This window comes from Eptatretus burgeri, chromosome 4 (genome assembly GCF_056783735.1).
Source record: "Eptatretus burgeri isolate ZD-2024b chromosome 4, Ebu_testis_v1, whole genome shotgun sequence".
NCBI lineage: Eukaryota > Metazoa > Chordata > Myxini > Myxiniformes > Myxinidae > Eptatretus > Eptatretus burgeri.
Genome location: NC_140964.1, coordinates 88327570 through 88341090, shown reverse-complemented (window position 1 = coordinate 88341090; position 13521 = coordinate 88327570).

Genomic DNA, 13521 nt, shown 5'->3' with positions numbered 1-13521 from the left:
TTTACATCCTCTAACTTACTACTTTTTAAATTGATTCGCTTATTTGTTTTATTTACCTTTGTTTTTGTTATTTTTTCAATAAGACTTATTTGATATTTTTCACATTCATTATGTTTTCCATTTATATACCAAGACTGAGATTTTCTCCACTCTTTAGTTTGATTAATACTTGGTTTGACCATTTATATATTGCGAAAAAACGCGGCGGTAGCCCTTAAAAAACCCTAACCCATCTTCCCATCGTTAAAACACAATCTATTCTATTCACTCTATCAGACAATATCCATATGGAACACAATCTATTCCATTATCTAAAATAAATCTCTTATCATCAAAGGCTCCTAATGCCTTTTTATTTACTTCTTCACTATATATATGTTATGTTTATAACTTCTTATTGTATTCATTTTCCTATATTCTTCTTTCTTATTCATCAAACAATTATAATAATTTCTAAAAGTTATTGATTTCTTTATTACATATTTCTTTATTCCCTTTAACCTCTTATCAATCTGATCACCATACTTATAAGCATATGCCTTTGCTCTCAATCCAATAAACTCACTCATTACTTTTCCACCCAACTCATCCTTAAACTTACCAATAACCTTTTCATTCTTTTTGGAAAATAACTCACTCTTCTTGCTGAAATTACTTGTATCATATACTCCAATATTTTTCTTCATATCTTTATAAACATCATCAGTTTTTATATCTAGGATAAAACTATCAGTGTCCATATACAACAATGAAACGTTTTCACCATACTCTTTCTTTAAGTCATTATACAAATAATCATACATCAATATCTTTGATAAATCAAGAACTGCTGTTCCAATATAAATTGGTTTATCCATTACAATACTTTCCTTTTTCATATGAATTGCAGAAAAGTTCTCTGAAAAAACCTCTTCTCTCTCAAAACTTGGTTTATTTATCAATCTCGAAGCTTCTTTCCAAGATGTTGCGAATCTAATGTTTTGCCTGTTTCTAACATTTTCCATAGTCTTTCCAAATACAGCATTATTCATTAATTTATAAAAGTCCCCTTCAAATTTTACTTTTGTATTTGCTCTCATATCTGTATTGAATTGAATATACTTTTTCACCCAAGGACTTTGTTTAAATTTTAAAACTCCATGAATTTTAGTTACTCTCAATCCTTCTCTCAAAAACTGTTTTAAGCTTCTCTGATGCAAAACATATCCCTCTTTATCATAGAATGTTGTTAATAACTTTTCTGTTAATTTACCTTTAATATTAAAACTTTTATGATCATCACTTAACCATTCTTTCTTTGGGGTTTCTTTCTCACATGCAAAAGGAAGGTCTTTATGCTTATTATGAAGATCACTCGGGTACCTCAAATCAACTTCAAAATAATAACCTTCTTCTTCGTCATTCAATTCCTCTTGAGAAGAAATAACAATATTCATCAAAGCCTTTTCATAATCCTTTTCTTCCACCCACTCTAATTTACCATAAGGCAGAGATTGAGACATTGCCCATCCATACAAATTATTAGCATCAAAATACATCAAATAATTACTATCTTTTTCACTATCATAATTTGGAAGATATTTATTATTTGCTTTAGCATATCTTTTTGAACATACTTGTGATATTCCACCTCTCTTGGACTTCTCAATCATCAAAAGCATATCAACATCACTGATTAAATCTATATCTTGTTTTGTCATTTTCAACATTGCACTCCAAGCTAAACCAGGAGCTGTGAAATAGTGGGCAGGATCTAATCCATAACAATTTTTATGATGACAGAGTGATCTAAAAGCTTCAAACACATCAGCTAACAATAAAACATCTGTTTTTAGATATAAATCATGATATTCTCCAAGGTTCTTTATCTTAAATATTTTCCATATTTCTTGTGCGTGTTTATATTCCTTATCACTTATCTCTTCTTCATAAAGGTTATTATAGAAACTTTCTTTTGAAGGAAGTTGTGTTTCTTTAAATCTCAGAAATGAATCCATATAATCATAAGGATAAATTCCCTTACTTGTAAGAATTTTCTCTTTACTTTGAATTTCATTCCTTGTTTGAATTTCCTCTCTCGTGAGAATTCCTTCTTTAATCAGAATTTCATCTTTAATCTGAATTTCCTCTTTAGTTAGAATTTCATTCATTGTTCGAATTTTCTTTATAATTAGAATTTCATCTTCAGTTGGAATTTCTTCATTAATTTCCTCATTAATTCGAATTTCCTCTTTACTTTGAATTCTCTCTTTAATCTGAATTTCCTCTTTAGTGAGAATTTCCTCTTTTGGAAAGAATGAATTAAGATTTGGAAAAGAGTCCGTGGAGCTTAGATTTGATGCGAGGTAGGCTAGTGGTGTTCCCATAAACTTGTAAGAATCTAGAAACCTAATACGAGTTAAAGGTTTTGTGAATATCATTTTTGTAAATGAAATATACTTTTGACTTGTGTTTGTTATGGCAGAAATATTCCCTGGTGTTTTTGAAAGTTCATTTATAAATAGATGTGTATCATAGTTGGCGCTGTTGTGAAGAAAGACTGGAATAAAAGAAGGTAATTTATAATTAAGATTACAACAGGAATGAGCGGGACCTCTATATTTACCAGTAAGATGACAATGATCCCTAACTTTAGACTCCTTAATTTCCCCCTCACAGATATGACAGATATTGTTCTTTCTAAATTCTAATTTTTCTTCTTTGGTTAATTTCATCGGTTCATTTGTTTCTTTCATTAATTTAGTGAGTCTAAAACAATCCTTTTCTCATCGTTTTACAAACTCTTGTGAAGCTTTTTTTCCACTATAATGTTCAAGTTTGTTATACTTTCGTCCAACAGATGATTTGATATAATAACAGAAACCACAAGGAATATGTTTTTGATATTTATTTGTATATGATTCTTTTGGATTAGGAGAAGCAGTATTTATCTTTTTAAGGATACACTCAAAATCAGCGTATATCACAAATGGGTGCATGATAGATTTATTATAATCTTCAAAAGAAATCTTTTCACCAGGTTTAGGCATTGTAATTACAGCTGATTTATGATTACTACAATATTTTGAATGTTGTTCTAATCGTTCTTTTGTATGAAATGAATTAAGACATCGCTTACAAGGATATATTTTGTTTGCTGTTCTGAATACCTGAGAAGAGATTAATCTTGATAAATTATTGATGTATGTGTAATATGAATTATTTCCAACACTAAAATATAAAAGATCAATGTGTGTTTCTTCATTTTTATAGTTGTTTGAAATTTTTAATATTTGAACTTTGTTTTTATCCGTTAATCCATATACATTAATAGAAAGATTATTCTTTTTCTCAAATTTAGAAATATCTGTTAGTGGCATTGGGAATTTAAAATCTTTAATGTCCAAGGTATTCTCATATTTCATATATTGTTTTACTCTTTCTGAATTACATTTTGGTGGATGAAAGTGAGCAACAAAAGACCAGAGAAAACATTTATTATCATTGTTCTTAATATTAACAACTGCCTTCTTTAGTTTTATTTCTTTTGGTAATTCAATATAAGAAGAAGCTTTAAGAGGGTTTGATTTTAGAATGTGTATATCTAAAAAGATGATTCTTTAAATATTGAATCCACTTCCTTCCACTGTATTATCAACATCCTCCTCTTGTTTTGATAGTTCTTCATAAACCCCACTATTCAAAAAATCTTGAAATGATGTTATAAAATGAAGATCTGTTCTCATGTAAGGAGTGTGTTCTTCATCTTGTCTTTTCATATTCATTTTCACTCCCATATAAAACTTTAAAGTTTTCATTTCTTTTAATGTCTTTTTAATAACTTTTTCAACATCAGGTTTCACTATTTCAATTGATTCAGCTATTGATGATGGACTGGGTTCTCCAAATTGAAAAATCCTTATTTTTATATGCCCTTTAAATGTCCCATCAGTGTTTTCAATGTAATAGTCTCCCTTTATTTTAAAATCATTTTTCTTGTGTTTTTGTGATTGAAAATGTTTATTATAACTTCTCTTCAAAACATCCTTTGAACAGATATCACAATGTTTTCTTTCCAACTCAAGAGGAGATATTTTATGAAATAGATTAAATGTGTGTTTGTTGGTTCGGAGGTGTTTTCTATAATGTTTATATTTGTGATTACAAACATCGCAGTATGTTGTATTCACCATATTTATATAATAAATCTTTGCTTAAACTAAAATTTTCTTGATGAAAATTTCGTTTATTTTACAGGTGAATCTGTGCTTAAAACCATTTTATCCTCCAACTTTTTCACTTAATAAAAACAATGTTTCAAGACACAAAGGACAAGTTTCAATCAATCTCTTCATTTGTTAAAGATACTGAGAAATATGTCAAGGATGTAAAATTGAACAAAGATAAATATAACAACTATTGGATAAAAACAATTATGGTAAATAATACGAGTTCTTCAATTTCCTTCAGTGGAAGGGCTTTTAGTATACCTGGTAGAACATCAATTAAAGTATCTCTAACAAAAGTTTCTCCTCTCCTTCTGGTAATATATTCAAAACTAGAAAAAGCAATAAAACAAGAAAAAGTATCAAAAAACGAAAACCTTATGGATGAAGCTTTAGAAAGAAAAGATAAGACCATCTGTAATATGCAAGGAGAAATTTGTATTTTTTTCAACAACCCTAAAGATGTAAATCCTGATGAAATAAAGGATGTTAATATATCAGGTGAAATGACATTTCGTTCAATAGTAGTTAACGATCATTTTAAAATTACCTTTAATATAAAAAATGTTGTCGTTGAATCTGGTAATGAAAAAAAGTGTATCGATATCGATGGTAATATTATTAAATATGAGTCAATATACAACTGAAAGTATAGATGAATTTCAGTTTAAGTAAAGTTTTACTTTATAAATATGCTAGACTTTCCTGATTCTCCATATGACAAATTTGAGAATTGTCCTGCGTGTGAAAGACGGGGATTAAACACAAAGTCAAAAGCCTATAAACAATGTATATTCTGTGATTATCTTCTAATTAATGATAATAAAAAATATAAAAAGGAAAATAATTCTTTTAGATTTACACCAAAAATGAATTACTTTACAAGATTGATTAGAGAAATGAATGTAAAGTATGAGGGTATAACACACCTTTCCTTTCAAGGGAAGAAACTGAACGTATTAGAGAAATGTTCAAAGTATTTGTGGTGAATTGAGGTGAATTGAGGGACATGACGCGGGATCACATGTTGTGGGTCTTGCGTATAAGGGGAGGTCTCCGCGGCACGAGTGGTTGTCCCCGGGGCATTGCCATTCACATCGGCTGTTCACTTGATGCTCGTTAACTGAAGGTTCTCATTGACTGGTGAGAATGGAGATTATATCGAACTCCGTGCTTACGCGGATTTAGTCTGCAATGATTAATCGCACATGTATACGTTACTGCTTATGTACTCCTAGCTGAACCTGTATTCCCCGGTGTGCCCACAGAAGCGGCTCCAATCAAATGGAATAAAGCCTAAACTCTGAAGGTTCTTCTCTCGCTCTCATTTCAATTTATTCCATTTGGTTTTCTCGGCTCTCTCAACCAATGATGGACAAGATCTACAAACCAGAGAGGTTCGACGCAGACCCAAACGCGACTGACGCAGAAATGAAATGGTCGCATTGGTTCTGTTCCTTCTCACACTATCTGACCATCATCGAGGAAGGAGCCGACAAATTTGCCGCTCTCGTGAATCATGTCTCGCCCAGCGTATACAGGCTCTTCTCGGAGTGCGACACTTACGAAGCAGCGATCGAGGTGCTGCAAGCGCTCTACGTGAAGCCCAAGAACGAGGTATACATACGACATCTTCTCAACACACGCAAGCAAGCAGCCGGGGAGACAATCGATCAGTTCCTGCAAGCTCTGAATCAGCTGGGAAAAGACGGCAGCTTCCGGGCCGTAAGCGCCGAGGAACACCGAAAGGAAGCCACACGGGAGGCATTCATCCAAGGACTCAGATCAGCCCACATACGGCAACGCTTACTAGAGAAAGCGCAACCCACTCTTGACAAGGTAGTCGATCAGGCACGAGCGATGGATACGGCTCAGCAGCAATCTGAGTCATTTGGGACACCGATGCTGCTAATGAACGCTGCTACGGTGGGAACTCAAGGAACCCCACTGGCACAGACACAGCCAGACAGAGGGGATGGAGAAACACCCGAGGAGCCGGATACCCAGGCCACGTCAAACTCCTCAGCAACTGCTCCGGTTGGTAAATGCTTCTTTTGTGGGTACAAAAGGCACCCTCGTCAAAAATGTCCCGCCAGAGATGCCACATGCATAAATTGCGACAAGAAAGGGCATTATGCCAGGGTATGTAAATCTACTCTAAGGAGAAATAAACCCACTTCTGCGGCTCTCTACTCGCAAAATAAATTAACTGCAGCCTCCCCGGGGAATCTATCCAAGGCTATCATCAACGTACGAATTAACGGGCAAATGGCTGAGGCACTGATTGATACCGGTAGCTCTGAAAGTTTCGTCAACAGCTCGCTAGTGAAGGGCAGGAAATGGGTAATCCACCCGACTGACAATACGGTATGCATGGCCGCCACCTCACTACAATCCCGCGTACGAGGGTACTGCAATGTTGAATTGGACGTAAAAGGGTACACGCATCGGGATGTAAGGGTACTGGTGCTTCGTGATTTGTGCGCAGACGTAATTCTGGGTCATAATGTCCTCAAGCAGCACACGAGCGTCGAAATACCCTTTGGAGGAAGCAAACCTCGTCTAATTTTAAATGCGTTGACCACCGCGGAGGTGACGTCCCCCCAGCTGTTCGCTAACTTGTCGCCGGTCTGCAAACCGATAGCGATTAAATCGCGGCGATATACCACTGCTGACATGAATTTCATCACTTCAGAAACCAAGCGATTACTGGAAGAAGGAATTATAGAACCGAGCGACTCGCCATGGCGCGCACAGGTGTTAGTAACCAGCAGTCAGAACCATAAGAAACGAATGGTTGTCGATTATTCACAAACGGTCAATCGCTTTACCCAACTCGATGCCTACCCCCTGCCGCGCATAGACGAGATGGTCGAACGCGTGGCCAATTATAAGGTATTCAGTACCATCGACTTGCGAAGCGCCTATCATCAAATTCCCATCCGAGAGGAAGACAAACCTTACACTGCATTCCAGGCAGGGAGGCGCCTCTACCAATTCAGGAGAATACCTTTCGGTGTCACGAATGGGGTAGCTTGCTTCCAACGGGTTATGGACGACATCATCTCAGATGAAAACCTCAAAGACACTTTTGTTTACGTGGATAATGTCACAGTGTGCGGTAGGGATCAGGGGGAACATGATAGGAATCTAGACAGATTCTTGAGCATTGCTAGAAAATATAATCTGACTCTCAACTACGAGAAATGCGTATTCTCGGCAAGGTCAATTGACCTTCTCGGCTACACGATAGCCGACGGCACAATTAAGCCTGATCCTGAACGATTGCGCCCGCTCCGTGAGCTTCCACCACCTCAGGACTTGCAGACAATGCGCCGGGTGATCGGGATGTTCGCTTACTATGCGAGATGGATTTCGCAATACTCCGAGAAAATACATCCCCTAGTGCATTGCAAAAACTTTCCACCAGATGCCGCTGTTGTAAGAGCTTTCCACAACCTCAAGGATGATATCAGTAAGTCCGTGGTTTTATCGATCGACAGCTCGGTGCCCTTCGTGGTGGAAACCGACGCTTCAAATCACGCCATAGCTGCTACACTTAATCAGTCTGGGCGGCCGGTCGCGTTCTTCTCGAGAACTCTCTCTGGAAGCGAGCAGAGACACTCAGCGATAGAGAAGGAAGCGTACGCCATCGTCGAAGCGTTGCGGAAATGGAGACATTATTTACTGGGAAACCACTTCACGCTCGTTACGGACCAACGATCCGTGGCATTCATGTTTGATGGGAAAAATAACGGGAAAATTAAGAATGAAAAAATTATGAGATGGCGGATAGACCTAGCTTGCTACAGTTACGACATTGTTTACCGGCCCGGGAAGGAAAACCCTGCTGCAGATACCTTCTCTCGGGTCTACAGTTCGGCAACAATCAGTCAGGCTTTGCAAGACCTACACGTGTCTCTCTGCCACCCAGGGGTAACCAGGATGGCACATTTCATGCGCAGACAAAATCTTCCCTATTCTGTTGAAGATATTAAACAAATGAATGCTTCATGCCCTGTTTGTGCTGAACTAAAACCCAGATTCTTTGGCGCGGCATCTGGCAGACTGATCAAGGCCACTTCCCCTTCGAGAGACTAAACATCGACTTCAAAGGGCCCCTGCCGACCGAGACAGACAACAGATACATATTCACCGTTGTTGATGAATATTCAAGGTTCCCTTTCGCATTTCCGTGCTCGGATATGACCTCGGGCACTGTCGTGAGATGTCTCTCTGACCTCTTCGCTATGTTTGGGAAACCTTCGTACATACATTCAGACAGAGGGCCGTGTTTCATGTCGGCCGGGCTAAAACAATTCCTACTAGAGCTCGGCATAGCAACTAGTCGAACGACGGGTTACAACCCACAGGGAAACGGGCAGGTGGAAAGGTATAATGGAGTTATTTGGAAAGCCGTAACTCTGGCGCTGAAATCGAGAGGACTGGGCCCCGAGCGGTGGGAGGTTACTCTTCCCGACGCTCTGAATTCCATACGCTCTTTGCTCTGCATGTCCACCAATGCAACTCCTCACGAACGAATGTTTACTCACCAGCGACGTTATGTTGACGGTCAAACGGTGCCCAACTGGCTGACCCATCCCGGTACAGTGTTCATGAAACGCCCGGTCTGACAAAGCAAGTATGAACCCCTGGTGGAGGGGGTCGAACTCATTGACACTAATCCAGAGTATGCTCATGTCAGGCTCTCAGATGGCAGGGAGACCACTGTGTCGGTTCGCCATCTGGCTCCCTCAGGTACTCCTCCCGCAGGTACACCACCTTCTGGCACTCCTCCTTCTGACATTTCCCCCCCAGGAACTCCGCCGGGCGACGGGGCTGCCGCGTTCCACCCGAGAGCGATCGAGGAGTCATCCCCGGCACAAGTCGAGGCTCACCAAGAGGATCGGGAGTCTCCCTCAAGTGAAACTGCCATTTACTCCCGGAGAGGTTGACGAATAAGGCCCCCTCGACGACTCAATCTGTAAAGGGGATTATCGGCATTCTCGCTGCCCATGCTCCCATATGCTCATTATATCATATATCGATGCTCATTTCCATGCTCCTACAACTCAAAATAATCACTGCTTGGCATGTATGCTTCTGTAGACCTATTAGTCCGCGTTGCTTGAAATGTATACTCCTATAGTGCTAAAGCAATCATGGTGTGTAAGATGGGCCCCTAGTTACATTTTAAAGGTGCGGAGAATGTGGTGAATTGAGGTGAATTGAGGGACATGACGCGGGATCACATGTTGTGGGTCTCGCGTATAAGGGGAGGTCTCCGCGGCACGAGTGGTTGTCCCCGGGGCATTGCCATTTACATCGGCTGTTCACTTGATGCTCGTTAAATGAAGGTGCTCATTGACTGGTGAGAATGGAGATTATATCGAACTCCGTGCTTACGCGGATTTAGTCTGCAATGATTAATCGCACATGTATACGTTACTGCTTATGTACTCCTAGCTGAACCTGTATTCCCCGGTGTGCCCACAGAAGCGGCTCCAATCAAATGGAATAAAGCCTAAACTCTGAAGGTTCTTCTCTCGCTCTCATTTCAGTATTGTTGTTATATATTATTCATGGATGTGATTTTCAGGGAAATATCAACACAAGATATTGTATAAATAAAATAATGGATTATCTTGAAATTAAACCTGAACTAAGGATAAAATATAGAGTTTCTAAAAAAGCCAATAATAAATTAAATAACCTGTTTTCCAAATATATAAATGAATGATTTTTTACCCATTTGGGAAAATAAGATAAAATTTAACAACCATAAAAATCTCCCAAATTCATTAAGATGTCTCATAGTTGGTTCAAGTGGATGTGGAAAAACCTGCTTACTTTTAAAGATGCTCCTCACTCCCAACTTTTTAGATTATGATAATTTAATAATTTTCACAAAGTCGAGTTTTCAACCAGAGTATCAACTACTCTCACAAGGTTTTAATGCTGGTCTTCAAAAAGAAGATACAATCGGTTTATTTAAACGTCAAAAAAACCTAAATGATTATAACATTGAAGATATAATTCTATTATTTTGTGATACACAGAGATGTAAAAAGAAATCAAATCCTATAACTTGTATTCTTAGTGATAATACGGATGATATACCGTCTGCCCAAGATATGGATAAATCAAAAAAGAACCTCGTTATCTTTGATGATTGTGTTAATGAGAGAAACCAAACGGAAATGGACAGCTACTACACAAGAGGGAGACATTCTTCTTGTAATTGTATTTATCTTAGTCAATCGTACTTTCAACTTCCTCGTCGTTCCATCAGAAACAATGCTAATACTTTTATTTTATTCAAGTTAAATTCAATAGATATCAATAATTTTTGGAGAGATAATTGTTCTACATTATGTCGTAAAAAGAAATTTGAGGATTACATGAAGCACACGACTGAAAAATATAAATATATTGTTGTGAAACAAGATGAGATATTAAGGGATATATTTTTTGTTTTATAAACAATTACATATATAAATGACAACTATTATTGTAAATCTTGTGGGTAAATCTGCTTCTGGAAAAAACTTTCATAAATCAACGTTCTTGTGTAGTACAAATGAGAATATTGTAAATTTACTTGAAAAACACCCCGTGATACGCATTGTATCAACAACAACTAGAGCAATAAGACCTGGAGAAGTAAAAGGTGAAGATTATCACAATATTTCAGTGGAGGAACATATGCGATTGAGGAATGAAGGTCAAATATTTGAGGAGGTTTCTCTTGGTACAACAAAATATTCACATTGTAAGAGTGAGTTAAGGAAACTAAAATCTGGTGGTCTTGGGATATTAGAAACTAATCCAGAAGGAACGAGACAAATTATTAAACATCTGAGCGGAGTGAAGATTTTATCATTCGGTTTTGATGTTGATGAAGAAACTCAACGCAAACGTATGAAAAGCAGAGATGCAAGTATGAGTGAAGAAGAAATTACAACTCACTTTAATGTTAATAAAGAATTTGATGAAATATTTAAAGAAAAGGATTTATTTGAACACATCTACTTGAATGATGAAGAAAAGGAAAATTTCCCTGTTGATCTTTACAATTCATTAAATGATATTTTACAATAAATAAATGGATGCAAAAGAAAGAGCAAGAAGATTTAAGGAACATCAAGAGTTGGTTTCAAAAGTTGTAAAACAGCAGGAAAACATAAAGAAGAAACGCTGACAGAAACTAACGGGCGAAGAAGCATTTGAAAGAAAACAAGAGAAATTTTTTAAACGACTTTTAAAAACTTCCCAAGAAAAAATGAAAGATGTTTCCACAGTTCCCACAGTAGAATATACTCCTAAAAAACTTCAAATGTTAAAAGATTTTGATGAAATGACGGAGGAAGAATTAGAGCATTTAGGAGAATTAAAGGTATATGATGATGAAGGTTTATTTCAACAACTGGAAGAGATTAATCGACCCCCTGATTATATTGTGAATGCTCTTCAAAACAATGAATATTCAGCGGATTCAAAAACCAAAGCAGGACTCATTCCAACAGAACAACCAGCAATATTTCATCTTGTTCAAGAAAAGGTATTGATATTTAATGATGAATTAAGGTTCTTAGGTTCTGCTCAACCCCCTGTTAAACTAACTCCGAGATTAATGTTTCTTCTCACAAAAGATGGAAGACAAGGTTCAACTGTGAGGGATGAATCAAAGTATATTGATAAACCATTGGATATGAAAAATAATGATGATAGAGTATATATTGATCTGCTGAACACTCTAAATTATAGGGTTAGTATTTCTAGTAAAAGTAGGAAAAATGAGAAGGAGAAACACATTATTCAGGCTTTAAGTATCCTTGGTTCAGGTATTAGTTTTCTTCCAAATGACCCATTGCAATTAGTTAATAGACTGTTATTGTTGTTAGGTAGTAAGAAGGCTGGAAATAACAATTGTTTTAATGAAGCATCAGCCATTTTAGACCAGTTGATGAACATGAAAATAATTAATAAATCTCAATATAAAGACATTTTCTCTCATATTAAATAAGATGAGAAGCACAATCCTGAGTTTTAATTTCACAACAAGCGACCACACATCTTCATTCCCATACCCACTACAACTTGACCCAACAAAAGAATATGAGGCATCTTTATTGTCCATGGAAACTTATAATACCTTATTTAATCTAACTGATAAAAATGACAAGTTTAGTTATAATCCCGGAAGTGGATACAAAACGATAACAGTCTCACCCGGAGCATATGAGATTTCTCAAATATCTTCCGAAATTGCTCGTCTTATGAAAGAACAGGGTGATGAACCAAAAAATATTGTTATAGACATTCAAAAACATACTTCAAAATCAACGATTAAAGTTAAAAATAACTACAAGGTTGATTTCACAATTGATAATTCATTTTGAGAGTTATTGGGTTTCTCCTCAAAAAAGATTGAAACTAATGGGACGTTTTACAGTGATAATGTCATTCAAATATCCTCAGGAATAAATTCGGTGTTAATTCACTGTGATTTGATTGATGGTGCTTATAATGATGGAAAAAAACAAATACAATATTTTCATTCAGCGCATACTCAACCCCAATTGGTTATAAATTCAATATGGAACCCAAAAATTTAGTTTATGTCCCTGTGTCAGGAAAAACCATACACAGAGTAAATTTTAGGATAACCGACCAAGATAATCGTATGATTTCTTTTAATGGAGAAGTTATATCCATCAGAATTCACCTACGTGAAGTTTTCCAATAAATAAATACGATGGTTATTGTGAGGAAACACGAGTTGGGAAAATATAAAATAATTACAGGGGATGGGATGTTCCTTTCCCCATACTACAAGGGTGAAGGTATGTATCTTGGTAGAGGATACTATAAACCTAAGAGACAAAGGGGTGTTGGACATCAATTTAGAGGAGATGGGATAATTGATACTCTCATGGGTATTGGTTCAACTATTCTTAAACATAAAGATCTAATTGGTTCAACTGCTTCTGCTGTGGGAAATGTAGCAGGTGCTGTAAAGAGCATAAAAGATGCCCAGAAGGAATCTCATAAATTACAAGCAATAAAATAAATTAAGAAAGGCAAAACTCAGTTGTCCCCCCAAGAACGACAGAAAATAATTCAAATACTTGGATCAGGGTTTCAAAAGTTTTAACATCTTTTTTCCAAAATAAATACAAGTATGGAAGCAATTGATAGTATCTATGATTTGGATGATACTATTATTATCTCAAACTCCACTAAAAAAGAAGATTACTTCAAGGTAAATGCAATAACTGGAACAGACTGGAATACGAATGGTACAAAAAGTTTT